The sequence below is a fragment of the Mauremys reevesii genome, linkage group 7 (genome assembly GCF_016161935.1).
Source record: "Mauremys reevesii isolate NIE-2019 linkage group 7, ASM1616193v1, whole genome shotgun sequence".
In the NCBI taxonomy this organism is placed as follows: Eukaryota; Metazoa; Chordata; order Testudines; family Geoemydidae; genus Mauremys; species Mauremys reevesii.
The window spans coordinates 101,049,617-101,067,193 of record NC_052629.1 but is presented as its reverse complement, the minus strand read 5'-3'; the positions used below and the strand labels follow the sequence as shown (position 1 = coordinate 101,067,193).

Sequence of the window (17,577 nt, the reverse complement as noted above, 5' to 3'; positions counted from 1 at the left end):
CTCTTAAAAAATTGTTTTAAGATTATTTTTCTTCATATAATATAACTTAGGTGGTTTATTTAAAAATCTCCAGACTTGTTTTATGTATCAGCCCACAAAGCACATATTTTCTCTTCTGGTGTCCCTAACTTTTTAGGACTAAATTGAAGATTTACAGTCTGCCTTGAGTAAGAGGCAGCATGCAGTTTCACCACCGCATGAGCAAACCAGAGAATGAATTGTTAGAGTCCATCGCTTCCTTCCTTTTTATGGGGAGTAACCCCTTTTTTTTGTAACCACTTGCCCAATACTCTCCCTCTGAGCAAGTGGGTTTACAGAGGCAGGGACTGGGAAGAGCTGTGGACAGAAGAGCTAGGGCTTCATCCACTCCTTGCCCATCTCTGCCCACTTGCTCACAAGAGGCAGTACTGGGCAATCAGCTTATGCCCATGCCTGAAGTCACAGCCTGAATAGATCTGAGCAGGGGTCTAAGAGAGAAGGAAGTTTTCTTATTTCCCCTTACTCAGCTGTGCAGGGGTTTAAGGTCTGTGACAAGCTAGACTTTACTTATTTAATAAATTCTCTATGTATATTTGACACATGAGGAAGTTAAGGTGCATATCATGTTTACTGTGTAGAGGTTGATTGACTAATTTCTAAATCTCTCCAGTTTATCAGGTATCTCATTGGGAGCTTGGGCAACTACTAGAGGCAGATAGCATCTTTGCTGGTCCTCTTCACAGGGACTAGATTCCTTTTAAAGTGGGAATGGTAAGAATGTAGATGTTAGGCAAATGAAAAGCTGGGAATGGAGTCGAATAGCAGAAGAGTTTAGATTATCTGGCAAATTCTGGCATATAAAACAATTAGGAAGAGTGGAATATTATTTTATTCCAATGAGTGGTGTTTGTCTTCTAGAGTCAATTATACAGAGTAAGGGATAAAGCTCCTCACTCCCACAATCCCATATCACCCTGCAAATGGTGGATAAAGATCTTGTGGCTGCCATTTATATGTTTTGGGTAAGAGCTGAGGATTGCAGGGTAGAATTTCCATAGCAATCTCTTAGACTCATCTGCAAAGTCAATCATTTTCAGAATGCTGAAAGTGCTGACATTTTTTTTCCTACTGGACCAATGCCATGTATGCAATAACTATAATAATATTTTGCATATTGGATAGACGTCAATTTAATCAATGTCTTAGTTGGTCAGAGCTCCAGCAACTTGCAATTATAATTGAGCCATACATTTAAACACAGATATGTCACAGGAAACAAGGGACAAGTATTTTATATTTCTATGGTGCTGAAACTTCTGCCAAGGAGTGTCAAGATGACATATTTGTCCCATACGTAAACTGAGTTAATCTCCAAATTTTTTCCTCTCCACAACGCTGACATCTTTTAAATAACACATGATCAGACTGAAATTATGTTGAATGATCCCTTAGTGCAATATATCATCTCAGAGAAATATACTTAGGATATATTATTTGAAAAATATCTTAGGGGCTGAAAGAGTCAGAACCCAAATCAAAATAATTATAGGATAAAGGTTGCCTTTAAGCGCATGGCCAACACACTGTCAGGCTGCATCTGGAATTAGCTGGACATGCTTGCAGATCAATTGCTGTAGCAGAAAAGAAACTTTCTGTTTGGACTAAATAGCTCAGGTTAATTAGTACCAAGTGCTTTTAGCATCTAGGTTTTAGTAGGTTCAAATCCAGTCCAAGGTTAATCATGATGCTACCATTTGCAGACTGTTTGATATCTGTGGAATGAATTTGGTAGTCTCACTTGAGTTCCTAGTAGACAATCACCCCATAACAAAAAAGGACCTGTTTTGACATTTAAGGGAAATTTTGGTTTTAGTCTTAATAGGGGAGGTCAAAGATTGAAAGAGTTCTCACACACCTATAGAGGGATTTTCTGTAGTGGAAAGCTGAGGTACATTGTGAAGGTTGAGCAGAAAGGTTTTCACTGTGCCTATTCTGTGGGGAAGGGCATATCAAGGCCATGGCAAAATATGACCATGTGACTGTTCAGGTTTGCATATGTCTTTTTTTTCTGATATTTGAGGAACAGATCCTTACAGAAATGTATACACATTTTCTAAAAAAGTTTAGTTTTCTTTAAAAATAATTTGCAGGTCAGCCAACCCCATTTTTCCCATGTGGTGGGGTTCCCCTGGGGTTCTAGAAGAGGGAGAGATTATCCAGTTATGGTACTAGCCTGGGACTTAGAAGACCCAGGTTTAAGTCCCTGATCTGATGCAGACTTCCTGTGTGACCTTAGATAAGTCACTTGGCCCTAGATCCTCAAAGATATTTAGGTACCCAACTCCCATTGCAATAGCTTTGAGAATCTGGGCCTTAGTTTCTTTGTCTAAGTTCCCCATCTGCAAAATGGGTTAATAGTACTGCCTTACCTCACAAGGATGTTGTGAGGATAAATTCATTAAAGATTGTGAGGTGCTCAGGTATTACAGTAATGGGGGCCATGTAAGTACCTAAGATACTTAGATAATATAAGTGGCAGCTCTTCTGTTCAGGAGTAGTGTTTAAATACTATATATGCCAATCACAAGGTACAATAGAGTCCATTTACGGAGACACACATGAAAACAAAACATATTCTAAGTAATTTTGTAGGTATTAAATAGCAATGCCATTGCTCAGGTCTGTCTAGTATTATTTCAAGTAGAATTTCTGAAATAGGGAAAGGGAATGGTCATGGAAAAGCTGTTTTGCATTTATGGCTCTTGATTTTTTTTAAATGGAGTAGTGCAGGTGAAGAGGAGGTATAGAATATGTTCAAAAATTGTTCCTGGCTCTCTCAGAATATAGCATATACCGGGGGTTCCTGGTATATGTTGGGGTTACGTTCTTGAAAAGGTCAACTGATAACAAAACGACAGATACTGAGGACAGATACCCTCCACCCCTGCCCCACCTCTTCCCACCTAGTTCCACCCCCTTCTCCAAGCGCACCCTGTCCCCGCTTCTCCTCCTCCCTCCCAGCGCCTCCAGCACGCTGCTGAACAGCTGATCGCGGCATGCAGGAGGCGCTGGGAGGGAGGGAGGAGGAAGAGTTGATTGGTTACCTATGGGGCCGCTGGCGGACGGAAGGTGCTGGGTGGGGAGGGAGGGCACTGCTGCCAATGACTGAGATGCGGATCAGAACTGACATGAATCTGAACACGTTCCCCTATTGATGAGCGACAGATATGCAAAACGACAGATCAGGGGGAGACGTATACCATTCTTGTTTCTACTAAAAACAGAAAAATACAGGTTACTCTTATGATATAAGAATGTAGCTTGACTTCATATGTCCTACATGACTCTGAAAATGAGCCTGATAAAACCACGGTTTCATTTATTATATCAAGGTAAAGAAGTAATTTTTCCTAGGAAAAAGCAATGTAATCAAAATAAATGTACATAGGAAAGGTTAGCTGCTTGCCTGGCTGGGCCAGTATAATTTTTTTCAAAAATGAAGTAAGGAACTCAAGCAGCTGAGGCAATGAAGCTTTGCACAAAAGCTATTTGGAAAGGGATTTTTCTCCTCTCTTACTTTTCTATGTAATAACTGATGTCAATCAAAATAAATTAGCATACAAGTATAGAACCAATGACTACAATCTAAGTGAATTAATGTTAGTGCTTTCACTGTAGATGAGGAAATGAACTTTCCATAATACTGTTTGCCATTACAATTTTTTTAGTTTCTTTTTATAGAGAGTGGGTTTATTCCCTTCTGGGAGAATGTGATAAGGAAATATTGCCCAAGGCACTCGGATCCCTGGGAAAGAGACTTGGGTAGCAGTTTAGTATGACTTAAAGCACAAATTTTCACTCAGTCCATCATTCTTTGTGGCCATTCTTCCCACATGTCAGCTGTATCACTGTACTGAGACTTCCAGAGTAGACTGCTTCTTTTGAAACTATCATTACAGTCAACCATCAAGGAGCCTGTAGGGTATGGCTCTCTTACCTCAGACTCGGTGTCCTACTTTAACCATACTCCCAGTCCCCTACCATCATGTGGTCGAGCATTAGGGCTGAGATTGGATTCAAATTTGCATCTCTGTATGGCAACAAAAAGTTGACTCATTGTTATATTCACTTCTTACATGACTTTAAGAGATAAGATGTTGATGTATCTTACTTTATGATTCTCACTGTCATGTTTGTGTGCTTTTTTTTTTTTTGAGGCTACTGCAAAAGCTGTATTTGAAATAAAATAACAATACTGTAAAATGAATAACATACCATATTGATCCAACAGAGACTTGGGCTGAACTATGTCAAATTAAATTACTCTGACATTTTTTTTTTTAAAATAAAAAAGAGAGAGTTCACAAGAGATACTGACCTATTTGACACCTGGTTGACTGGCAGAACCTTCCAGAACTACAAAAGGCCTGACCCCCTCAGATGAGGGAGGGACCACAGAGCCTAGAACTCAGATAGCCATGGACAAAGAATGCGAAATCAGGGACCGGGTACAGGTCGCGGTATTCCCTCCCTCCAAAAAAAATAAATAAAAAATCAGCAGTGAACCCCAGTATGAGAAATGCTGTGTTGACAGCAATGGAGATTGAAGTATTTTATTTTCATAGCAAGTATGGCATGGTTTGTGGCAATGAAAGCTTTCACACTCCCTCCCCACCCTCTGCTATGTTCTACATTCACCTGTCACATTTTGTCCCTATTTTGAGTTTGGGCCTGTCTTATGTTTACAGAGCATCCAGCCAAGTGAGGTCTTGATTCTGATTGGGGCCGCTGAGCACTACTGAAATAATTATGTCTCAACTCAACAACAGAACCAGCTATAAACGTGAGAGGCCAGTTCCATCATCTTGGCCTTTCAATTTTGGTCTCTGCTGCTTAGTACCAGTTGTTTCAATAGTATTGTCTCCTTACCTATACTTTGCTGTCCTGAAGATTCACCTTGCTTTGAGGATAATGACAGATCATTCAGAAAGATTTGTTTGCAAGGCTTGACATATGGGTGAGCAGAATGACAAATACTTTCTTTCTGGTAATAGATATTCCTGTGCTGAAGTCCAGCTGGCTGAACAAATATCTGGAGAACAAAAAGTCCCAAATAATTTTGATAATATGAGACATGAAATAGAATCATGCTAATCACTAAATGGCATAATATTTTCTAAGGTTTTGTGAAATGAGGAAACCATATCTAGTCATTATTTGTTCAAGCATTGTTATTGAATTGCTGGAAGGTCTGTGTATTCCAGTGGTTCTCAGACTTGTTTGATCGTGCCTCCTTTCTTTGTGTCTGAAGTAGTGTGGCGGGAGAAGGGGTATAAACAAGTACATATACTGATTTTAAAACATGTAATTCACTAAATATTAAAACCAGTAAGTCGTTGATTCAAACAGAGCCAATTTATGTATATAGTAATGTAAATTTTAAGTGAGCTACTGCTTAATTGCATCATGTTGTTAATAGTGGGATGGGTGTGCCTGGGTTTTGTTGTTGTTGTTTTTTGTTTTTTGTTTTTTTGGAGCAGAGCAATTCTGTTCTGGGTTGGCTGCTTGAGACAGCTATCCGGAGATCCCTGAGACCAATATCCAGAGATCCCCTCCTGCCTTCAATTAAATGTGCACACAGTGTCATAGCAAACGGATTAATGTACAGATGGCAATGACTTTGTATAATACTATGCAAGCTTAACAGAAATCCATCAAAATCCACAGCGCCATCTGACGACCTGATATGTCTGGAGGAATCAGTTTTGCAAGTTATTCATTGCTGGGAATAAAATGTGGGCAGTAAGTTTTTTGTTGTTGTTCCCCCCCACCAAATCTTCTCAAGCCCTCCCTCTTGTATGATAGAAAAAAGGTCAGTTAAGACCAAGGCTTTTGCCTTTGTGGGAAAGATTTTTTTTTTCCTGCAGACCCAAGGAGTTCTCACAAATGTTACACCCAAATGTATTTTAGATTTAAAAAGTCGTAAGACTGGAACAGTTTATTTCACAGTAAGCTGTTTAATTAGCTGTGTGACAGTGTGCCAAATGTGGCAGCACTTTAGACTAAAATTGTTACTTTTCCCTAAAGAGACATAATAATATAAACATATTGTATTCATTAATTTGCAAATATACCTGCTTAAGCAAGTTATGAATCGAGAACAGATTGTGAATGTGGATGTTAAATTCAAATAACAGGAATTCTCAAAATATCCCTAGTAACACACATGCTGCATCTGTGGAAAGCGTACAATTGTGCATGTCTATGCTCTTTCTTACTAATGAGTCTCTTTCATTTTTTTCTATTTTAGAAGCCGTAAAACCTTAGAAAGAGAGGTCACTTGGAAACATTTTAAATGAGTGGGAAGCCATCACCACAGAAATTCTTCAAAGAATCAGTCGCTAAGGAATGTATTGTCACTTCAGTGCATTCAGCTACCACATATATTCTCAACTAGCAGCAGTAAAATTCAATCATGCAACTCTTATTAACCTAATAAGTGACTGAAGGAGTGCAGACAGGGCCGGCTCTAGACCCCAGCGCACCAAGCGCGCGCTTGGGGCGGCGTCCCGCGGGAGGGTGGCAGGCGGCTCCGGTGGATCTCCCGCAGACGTGCCTGCGGAGGGTCCGCTGGTCCCGCGGCTCCGGTGGACCTCCCGCAGACGTGCCTGCGGAGGGTCCGCTGGTTTCACGGCTTCGGTGGAGCATCCGCAGGCAGGCCTGCGGTAGGTCCACCGGAGCTGCGGGACTGGCGACCACCAGAGCGCCCCCGCGGCGTGCCGCCGTGCTAGGGGCAGCGCAAATCCTAGAGCCGCCCCTGAGTGCAGAAACCCCACACTGGAAATTAATGGATTAAAGAGCTACTCTGGGCCCAGGTAGACATGCCCCACTGTACCTGCACAGGCTGGAGGAACTCAAAAAGGGGAGCATAGTGGAGGAGAGCTGACCTGCACTCTGAGCTCCTGCTGCCCGAGGCCTCGCTATATTGACCTGACCAAGCCTACAAAAAAGGAACCTGTGATTCTGTAAATTTTAGAGTTTTATTTTTGTGTTTAGTTCTTTCTTTTTCCCCTGGGGTAGAGAGAGGACTAGAAGGAAGTGAACCATGGAGGTAGCCATATAGCACCTGAGGGTGCAGGGTTTAGCTGCCTACCATTGCGCCCTGGATTGGAGCCTGGTGGAGAGGGTGGACCCAGGCTTTTCTACCAACCCCTAAAGAGGTACAAATATGGAAGTCTATCCTTTGAAGTGGGACTCGGTTAGGGGAAGATCCTGAAAGTACAAGGGTGTGAACCATGACACCCTCACCCAAGGAAGAAGCCCTGATTCCCTTTCTTAATCCTGAAGAATTCCCAACATTGGACTCCATGGACTACCCTGCAAGGGGAGGACTTGAAAAAGTCACCTGGCCAAAGGGCTGATTCACTGAAAGGACAGACCACTGCAGGGCAAGATGGTAGTAAGAAAGTGTCATGCCTGGGAGGAAGACAACCTCCCATGATCCTGCCTGATCACTAGATGGCACTGATGGTTAGTGTTCCCCTGTATAGTGCCACACCGTATATTGTGTTATATGGCATCTACAGTGCTGCAAATATTACATAGAACTTGAGGATATTTAGCATCTAACTATATGTCCATAAGAGTGGCACTTGTAAGTTCGTATAAGTCCCCAAGATACCAACACAATTAATACTAATAGGATTTTCCTAGAACAGACTAAGCAAAGGTGTGATTGAATGTAAGAGTCCCATTGACTTTCATAACCTTTATACCTTGCTCTATCTAGCTTTGTATAAGGTTGCCTTTCACCATGGTACCTGTGGATGTGTTGGATAGATAACATTCAATTCATTAAGTGTACATAGCTGCCATTTTGGATCGGTAAAAGGACAGCTGGTCATCCATCTTGGCACCCCTTCTTTAGCTCGTATGCTCTTTTTCAAGTTTGGCATGAAAGCAGAGGGAAAGGCGGGAAAGATAGTGTATGTGATAGTGAAATCTGCCTCACAACAGGGAACATATATAAGGATGTGTTCAATCCCTGAGGGGGATTCTTTCTGTGTCTCTGGATGCTGTGAAAGCAGGTCATCCCAGTGAGGCATAGAATCCCTGCCACACCACTGGCCTTGCTGGTAGCTAGAGTCCTGAGGGAGTAAGACTTAAGGTGGACCAGTAACACCTAATAAGGTTCCTTTGGACTTACCCTCACTTGCCTATTAAGCCACCACACATTGTAGTGTCTGCATTCAGCACACAGGATATAGAGGTCAAGAATAGAAGTCAGAAGACATCCTGCCGAAGATCTACTTACCTGTCACAGATTCCTGAACTCCGATTTCTGTTGTGTTCCTGATCCTTCCCTGAGGTCCTGGTTTCTGTCTGTGTTCTTGTTCTCCTGTCCACTGTCTGCAAGACATGGTATAGTCCTTCTGTTATTTTTGTAAACCCCAGTGTGCAAGAGTTTGGGCTCTGCAATTAATTCCCCATTATATCATCTGTGTTAACAACTGAGCAGTTATTCTTTGTGTTCTCTTAGTTGCAGGGAGTCCTAGTTTGTTTTTTGTGTATCTCAATAAACACCATTTTGTTGTTTGCAACCTTAACCTGCCTGTGTCTTAACTACACTAAAATACTATTGATAGCTGTGGAGGAGGGGTAGAATACTGCAGATAGCCCATCTTTCTGTGAAATAAAACCTAATCTTAATCATTTCAGGCTAGCAGATGGGATAAAATTCAGGTCTTTTAAAAACTCTTCTAGTCCAGGAGGAGGGGAGAGAGAGAGAGAGAGACTAACTGGACTGAAAATTTACTTCCCACCCTATGCCTACTAAAACAGATAAGCTATTGGAAGAAGAGTGGGAGTCTGCCACTCTAATTTGGGCAAACTTTGTATAATGACATTGAGGTGGGAGGGGGGTGGAGAGGTCCTCCAGCTACAGCTTGGTATCTCCACACCCTTTCTTTGAGGTGAGGATTTTTATTTTAAACATTCCTGCCCCTTAGACCAGGGAGGGCGTGCCCTGTCTCCCCTCATGGTACACTCAGCTTGAGTTCATTTCTAGGTAATTTCTGCTAGCTATGTGAACTCAGCATGGTTGATGGGCAGGGCTAGAAGAGAAGGCCCTAGAGTTTGGAAAGCAAGATGAGAATTTACATGCGTTTCTATCCACTCCTGAACAACTTTTGGGAGGTTGAAGAGACTCTTACCCTTCTAGTCAATGGCAGGGCTTGCAACACCCCTACATCAACAGGCTCTGCTATAGGATCTATCAGCCCACTACATCCCTAAGAAATGGCTTTAGCTAGTGGTTTTTCATAGTCACAAACTCACTCTCAGTTGCTTTGCTGGCTGGTTTGTGCTCACATGTTCAGAGTCTAATTGACCTCCATATGTGGGGTTGGAAGGGAATTTTCCCCCAGGTCAGATCGGCAGTGACTTTATTTTTTATTTTTTGGGCCTACCTCTGCAACATGGGGCACAGGTCCCTTGCTGGAATCATCTGGGTATATCTCACTTAATCAATTCCTTGCCATTGCAGGGGCTTTGGTGCACTTTGATTCCTCCTATTCTTTGTTTGATGCACACAATAGTTTAGCCTCCTGTAGGCTGTAATACTTTGGTCTAACTTTGGTTGTTGGGATTAGTGTATGGGTGCTGGGATAAGTTGGTGGCCTGTGATATACAGAAGGTCAGACTACATGATCTGGTGGTCCGTTCTGGCCTTAAACTCTGATTGCATGACATTAGCCAGGGCCTTATCCCATTCTCCACATCCCTGCACGTTGCTGTGGAGGGTCCTTCCACAGACCATTGTTCTCTGGTGTGCAGGAGGGGTGGGAGGGAAGAGACATCTCTAGGAAAATCAATCTGCCACCTAACCAGAAACCATAGAAAGCTATGGATATTTTTGATTGGGTACCCTATAAGGCTTTAGGTTTAGTACAAAACAACCTTACTATCAGCATGAACTCTTAAGCATGAGGCAAGTTTCTTGAATTATTTGCCTGCTACTAGAAAAGTGACAATTTAAATACTTAATTTATTAAAATAGCGCAAACTGAACATTGAACTGTAGTTAAACTTGATTAACCAGGGTCTTTCCTAACAGTAATATTTCCACAAAATCCAGACATTCCTTCTGTTATGCAATAAATGGTCTGATCTCCCTTTTATGCATGTTTAATAGATCTTTAAGTATTTTTTAAATTGTATTACTGCATCTCAAGAAGGTATTGGTATTCTACATATTGGTATATCAGGGAACAACTGTGAAATAAGTCACTTGCTGAAAAGTAAAGTCAAATCACTGACTTGGCATATGAATTTATTCATGCACAAGTTGGGCCTCTAAATATCAAGTGGCAGTTTCAGTAATAATGAACATGTCCCAAGTACCAAAGGAATCAATACAGAGAGGAAATAAAAATGAATAAATGAGGAAATAAAAGCAGTTGTATAAGTTGTCACAGTAACATCAAAGAGCAAGGTTCAAAAGCCCAAGAGACCTGTCCAATCAATTCCTAACACACATTCCCTTTACAGATAAAATATCTCAAAAGAAAAAAAATGGTGCTGATAAAATCTGGCAAACTAGTCTAATGAATAATTTCAGTATCGTTATTTAATCTTAATATTCCAATATACCATCTGATATTGCTGGGTTATGCATCACTTTTTCAGATGGTGGAGAAAGAACACAATACAACTTTAAGAGATGTCATGGACCTTATCTACCAGCATGCCACTCCAGAAACCATAATGTTTTTATCTCTACCATGTAGAGGGCAACCAGCCAGATAAATTAGTTAAAAGATAAGCCCTGTCCATTTGCTTGCACATGCCAGCTTGGAAGTATTTGTCCGATATCTCCAACACATGGAATGTCTAGGTTCATGCTGCTCTTCTAGGAACCGTGTAAAGCTGGTCACAAAACTCATAACAGTCAGCTAACTAGAAACCTTTATTAGAATTGTGGAATCACTAACACGAGGAAAAAGCCAAGTGGAAAATTAACTCCTACATAGTAAAATGTTGCATAAACTGGAGCTTGAAAAATGTACAGGACACCTGCTAGGCTAGAAATAGATAGAAAAGTTATCAAGGCAGTGCAGGGCTGGAACAAGTGAGATCCAGGGACAGCAGCATGGTGAGCAAACTATCACTCTCTTCCAGCTGTGAATGTGGAGAGTTACAGATTATTACTAGGTTGCTATCCCTGGACCCTGTTAGGGCTCTCTCTTTTTATATAATCTCTGGCTGATAGATGTTGGATAAATGTGAAGATCCTGACCCACTTTGGTTGTTTGAAGAAGAATGAGCTGTCTTTCAGTTCTTTGCCTTACCCCCAGAACCTCCATATTGCTGAGAGGTGGATAGATGGGCCTCTGTTACTACTCCTTCTGTCCAGTCTCTGTCTGGGTTGTTCTTCAGGAAGAACTCCAAGGCTTCCTGAAGAACATTTATATAGCAGCTATATTTATGTAGCACTTTTCACCCAGAAGGACCCCAAAATACTTTTAGAGCCTGAGCTGCAATAGAGTGATCATTTCATCCACCTGTGTAAGGAATGGTGGTATCTGCTTAACAGTACAGTGCTATACAACTGGGTTTCCCTCAAGATCCTGTAATCATCAACTTCCATTCAAATGCTATTCTATGCAAGGGAAGGAGAAGAACTCTGGGATTGACTCAGGCATGGGAAGATTTTCTGTACAAACAGAGGAGGGAATTGTCTCCATGCTGAAGGCCAGAAGAAAGGGAACTCCCAGAAAGTGTATCTTTCCCATCTCCATCGTCATGATGGAAGAAAAACAAGATATTTTGCTCAGTGACAGCCACATGCTGCACGCCCAGTGTAAAATAGGAGTTATGATACAGGCTGTCCTTGTTTTGCCTGGTCTAACACTAGAGCTGGCTAAGCAAGGAGAGTCCAGAAGAAAACTCCTGTTCTGCAGCAAGGTTGAAGCTTATAGCTGGAAGCAACTCAGGAGAAATAGCTGGTTGACTTTTCTGACCCTTCTTCCCTCTCAGATGGGAGAAGAGCACAGTCAGCTGGGATGAGGAGATTGTAACATTATAAAAATAAGTATTTCTTTGGAAATAAATGAATTTGTTCCTGTTCACTGCTGTTATAAAGCTTGTTATTTTAAAAAAACCTACTTTGTTATATTGCATTTTTTGCTTCCTAAACGAAGTGTCAATGTACTTATCGCTTCATTTGATTAGTCATAAAACTGTCAAATGAACTCTAGGGTATAATCTTTATTTTTTTTAAATCTGTATTCATTTTTCTCATGACAAAATGAACAATCTCCAGCCAAGCTATTCATCTAAAAGGAAATTAAATTCACATACCATTCATATGGATTGTATGTGAAACAGATTCTTGTTTTTTTCCCCTAACATTCTGCATTCAGCACATAAAATCAGTTCCACTGAAAAAAATACATTCAGATAAGTTTGTTAAGTGGTTCACTTAGTTTACATTATGTAATATACAACAGTATATAAAAATGGAAATAACATTTCCATTAGACTATTTAAAACTGTTGGACAGCTTCCCTTAAAAATCAGAGGCTTAATGAATGTGTTTTGTGAAAAAGGAAAAAAAAATAGAACAAGATTCAGAAAACAAAATTACTGAGTCATCAGTGTGTGCCTGTATAATGATAAACAGCACTAAAGCAACATTTAATGTGGTAACTAGAAATAGCTGTATGGGAGAAACTCTAGTGTGGGATCATTGAAAATATGCAGTCTTGTAAGATTTAGAGAAGTCCTAGTAAACCCAGCATTGATTAAATGAGAGATTACTCAATACTAGTGCGAGCCAAGCAACGGTCAGCACTATGAATACAAAGATGCACTTTAGCCCTATTGATTCTGTATTATAACTTGTTTATTTTAATGGAATCTAGGCTAAAATACAATACATTTCCCCTCTGCTAATGCTTCTTTCATAAGTCTTACTGTCACTCAGCTGCAGTAGTTTTCTTCTTCTCTAGTTGCCTACAAATAAGAACTTAATTCTTGTTGTATTTACCCTACACTTCTTTGTAATTTTTTTCTTTCCTTTCCTTAATTTTTTTCTACTTTGCACACGAGTATCATTTCCTTTTACACATCAGGTGGTGTGTTGCCTGCAAATTGATCTGAACCTCTAAAATACAAGGAAATTAGTGAGTGGGCAGGGTTTGAATCACCACATGCAGGAGCTTACATTTCAAATGTGGACACATGGATTTTCCCTATTTTGATCAATAAGGGACTAGATGAGTCTTCATAGACAGATCACTTCCTATGGTCTTCAGCAGTGGACAGAATTTGTCATCTAATAACAGTGTGGGAGAACTATAGTACCTCAACAATCTTCTTCATGCTGAACACTGTGAAGCAGCCAATTTTGCCTTCCAAAATGCTGCTGTTGCACACACTTGGATGCTGATTGCAAGGATTTTCTTAAGAGAATCATGCCTTAACATTAAGAAAATTACTCCTCTTCTAAAGCCTTCTTTTATACTTCTGCTAGCTTTGTAACAACAGGAGCTAACTGATAAATAGCATCATTCAATTCCATGATGTCTGTCTGTTAAATAAAAAAAAACAGCAAACAAACAAACCAAAAAAATCAAATAACAACCTGCAGCATCTCAGCAAGGAGAAAAACTAAATGTCTGCCTGGCAATGAGAATCTCAGCCTACGTGAGAACAAAATGGAAAATTGCACTTCAGTGGAACCAGTGCAGTTCAGCTGCACAAAGGGGTAGGAGCGGGATTTGAGAAGGGCCAGTTATAAGGTATACAACCTCTGTGCATTGTGTAGACTGTGTGGTAATGGACTTTCTGCAAGGCATTGCTCAGGTGTTAGCCCTGGAAAAAGGGGTAGGGTATGACCTGAATATCTACCACTTTGTGTGTTGTGTTAGGAAAAAGTGATGTGGCAAGTAGGCAGAGTTGTGGGAAAGAGATCTTTATTACGTATGCTAAGTGGCCAGTGTTATGAGCTGTGGCTTTAGAGATTTATGTGTAAGCAACCTGGGCCCAGCTTGCATTTCTGAGACCCTCAAGCCACTCTAAATCCTGCTGGAGACTTGACCCTCTTACCCAGTTCTACTCATCATAATAAAGTGTGGATCTTTGCTGCCTCTGAGTCAGGGACACATAAGGACAGTAAACAGCTGCTTCAGCCAACAGGGTGAAGTAGTTTTTGTAGTTGCTGTGTAGGAGGGAGTAGAGAGAAAGATTTCTCTTTCCCACTGTTCAGTCCAGCTATTCAAGTTGGGTGCTAACATGAGAATTTAACCCAGGGTTATGAGGGATATAGACTAACTGGTTTTGTCTAATTTCTAACCCCCTGAAATGCTGTGTATTTGAAATTCTTCTCATGTAATTGGGCTCATATTCTCCTTAGTGACTGCTGCAGGAGGAAAACTGCATAGGAAAAAAGGGAGAAAAACTTGGCAGAGAGAGGTCAGAGTGAAATACAAATAGAGAGAAATTATACGGAGAAAACAACATGTTACACAGACCACACAGAAGGCCCCACTTATGCTGGCTTCATTTTGGAAATATGTAAGGAGTGGGGTGGTGGATAGGCCGATTATGCTTGACACAGATTGTAGATTTATTTTGAGCCAGAAAAATATATTCTATAATTGAACAACCCTGGATAGAAATGTTACAAATACACGGTAGAAGTATTGCAAACCCTATAAACACTTTAGTTTTTTTAATGTCTATGTACACCTAGAACTTGAAAGACAGTGTGAAACTATTAACTGTGGTCTTCACATATACAGTTATATTAGTTAATGGTAACTTTTTCAATTTTAAAGCTAGTTTACAGCAATCTTTATTGGAACCTGTTACAAAAGAAAGACAAGAAAAAACCAAACAATCTTTAAGATACATAAACATGCACATTTTCTTACCAGTTGGGTAGTCAGCTTCAGGAAGTGGTCAATTGATTGATGTGGGTTATCACCCAAGAGAAAGTCTGTGTGTTGCTTATCACTAGATCTGTACTCAGCTGTCAGCTTTTAGCTCAGTTATTGCAGTATCAGCTCCTGCTTTGAACAAACAGGTGGAGCAAAGGACGGACATGACTGTAGTCAGTTGCTGGTGCATTGTAGTCATTTCCTGGGCAACCTGAATTGTAGGAAAGTAGAAAGACACTTAAAGGTGCCTATCCAAGATAGGTCCTTAATGTCACCAGGAGAACTCAGAGGTGGACAGCCCAGGACCTTAGTCTTCTACCGTCCAAGTGTCTTTGGATTTCAGAAAGAAATATACTGAAGGAGACAGGTCATTTTATCCTATTTCTGCTTTGTGGTCCAACTTTGCTTCTCTTCTTGGAAGTGGTAGCATGAACCAATCGGTTAGTGACTCACATTTCTTTCAGAGATTTGAAATGTCCAGGCAAAAGGTCATCCTCCCTCACCATTCAATAAGAGAAGAGACATCAACTTTTGAGTTCTTGCAACTGGAACTGGATTTTGTTTTCTAGTCTCTATGCAACATATCTTGCCACACCAGCCTGTGTAAGAAAAAATAGGCCATAAAAGTTGGTACAACCCTCTTGGGATAAACCTTGAATACCAGCTGATTTGCTCTGATCAGCAACTTACCTCTGCAAGTTGCTTTCTGGGACTCATTCTGTGGTGCATCCCTTGCCGCTTTTGCAGTTAGGCTTGCTCAAGTTGCAGTTTCTCCATCAATATTCTGCTAGCTGCTGAAATGTTTATTTTAAAATTCATATAATTTATACAAAGTTCATCTATATTCTGTGATGTTCTTTAAACTGTCCATTATATAATGCAGTCACTTCTGGAACTGTTGTTCTCCAGCAAGCCAGAAGGGCTGTATAAATCTTCCATTTCTGTTCATTTTGCTTAACAACAATGTTAGGCCCTTAGTATATATGGCTGAGCTAAGTCTGTGCATTATTAACCAAAGATTACATTTCTGATTATTCCACTCAGTGGTCAAGTGTTCTTATAAACATACTATTTGGTTTCGTTTCTTTTTATTTACTGCTTCTTTCAACACAGGCATATTTTACTAACTTGATAGCATAAACATGCTTGATTGCAAACATTAACCTTACTTCTTCACTTTATCACTTAAAATAAAACAATATGCATACAACCTCTTTCTTTCATAACAGGATTGCCCATGGAGTAAATCCTGTCATTTAAGTTTACAATATTTTGCCCAACGCAGTTTTAATCACACTGTTAAACAATAGAATACCGATTGAAATTAAATATTTTTGGATGTTTTCTACATTTTCAAATATATTGATTTCAATTACAACACAGAATACAAAGTGTACAGTGCTTACTTTATATTATTTTTATTACAAATATTTGTACTATAAAATGATAAACAAAAATAGTTTTTTTCAATTCACCTCAAACAAGTACGGTAGTGGAATCTCTTTAGCGTGAAAGTGCAATTTACAAATGTAGATTTTTGTTGCATAACTGCACTCAAAAACAAAACAATGTAAACCTTTAGAGCCAACACGTCCACTCAGTCCTACTTCTTGTTCAGCCAATCGCTAAAAAAACAAGTGTGCTTTTTATTTACAATGTCACCTGAAAGTGAGAACAGGCGTTCACATGGTACTTTTGTAGCCCGCATTGCAAGGTATTTGCATGCTAGATATGCTAAACATTTGTATGACCCTTCATGCTTTGGCCACCATTCCAGAGCACATGCTTCCATGCTGATGACACTCGTTAAAAAAAATGTGTTAAATAATTTGTGACTGAACTCCTTGGGGGAGAATTGTATGTTTCCTGTTCTGTTTTACCCACATTCTGCCATATATTTCATGTTATACCTGTCTCGGATGATGACTCAGCACATTGTTCATTTTAAGACCTCTTTCACAGCAGATTTGACAAAACGCAAAGAAAGTACCAATGTGAGATTTCTAAAGATAGCTACAGCACTTGACCCAAGGTTTAAGAATCTGAAGTATCTTCCAAAATCTGAGAGGGACAAGGTGTGGAACATGCTTTCAGAAGTCTTCAAAGAGCAATACTCCGAGGCAGAAACTACAGAATCCAAACCACCAAAAACGAAAATCAACCTTCTGCTGGTGGCATCTGACTCAGATGATAAAAATGAACAAGCGGCAGGCCACACTGCTTTGGATCATTATTGAGCAGAACTTGTCATCAGTATGAACGCATGTCCACTGGAATGGCGTTGAAGCATGAAGGGACATATGAATCTTTAGCGCATCTGGCACGTAAATATCTTGCAATGCCAGCTACAACAGTGCCATGCAAATGCCTGTTCTCACTTTCAGGTGACATTGTAAACAAGAAGTGAGCAGCATTATCTCCTGCAAATGTAAACAAACTTGTTTGTCTGAGCGACTGGCTGAACAAGAAGTGGACTTGTAGGCCCTAAAGTTTTACATTGGTTTATTTTTGAATGCAGTTTAATTTTTTACATAATTCTACCTTTGTAAGTTCAACTTTCGTGGTAAGGAGATTGCACTATAGTACTTGTATTAGGTGAATTGAAAAATACTATTTTTTTTACAGTGTAAATATTTATAATCAAATATAAATATAA

At 40.1% G+C, this 17,577-nt stretch overlaps 2 long non-coding RNA genes across 3 annotated transcripts in view; one reads left to right on the top strand and one right to left on the bottom strand.

The window, feature by feature from the left end:
- LOC120409229 overlaps nucleotides 1–6,567 on the top strand; it is a 44,515-nt gene extending 37,948 nt beyond the window's left edge. Inside the window, exon 4 of one of the 2 annotated variants that reach the window (XR_005601218.1) lies at nucleotides 6,290–6,567. This is a non-coding gene — a long non-coding RNA (uncharacterized LOC120409229). Of the gene's footprint in view, nucleotides 1–649; nucleotides 723–6,289 lie in introns of those variants that run through there. The other variant, XR_005601219.1, reaches the window with a different exon arrangement.
- On the bottom strand, nucleotides 3,731–15,732 carry LOC120409231. Its single transcript, XR_005601221.1, has 5 exons — nucleotides 15,612–15,732; nucleotides 14,916–15,520; nucleotides 8,294–8,388; nucleotides 4,909–5,071; nucleotides 3,731–4,069 (listed from the first exon to the last, which is right to left on the bottom strand). It is a non-coding gene; the product is annotated as an uncharacterized LOC120409231 (long non-coding RNA).
- Between the last annotated feature and the right edge of the window lie 1,845 nt (nucleotides 15,733–17,577).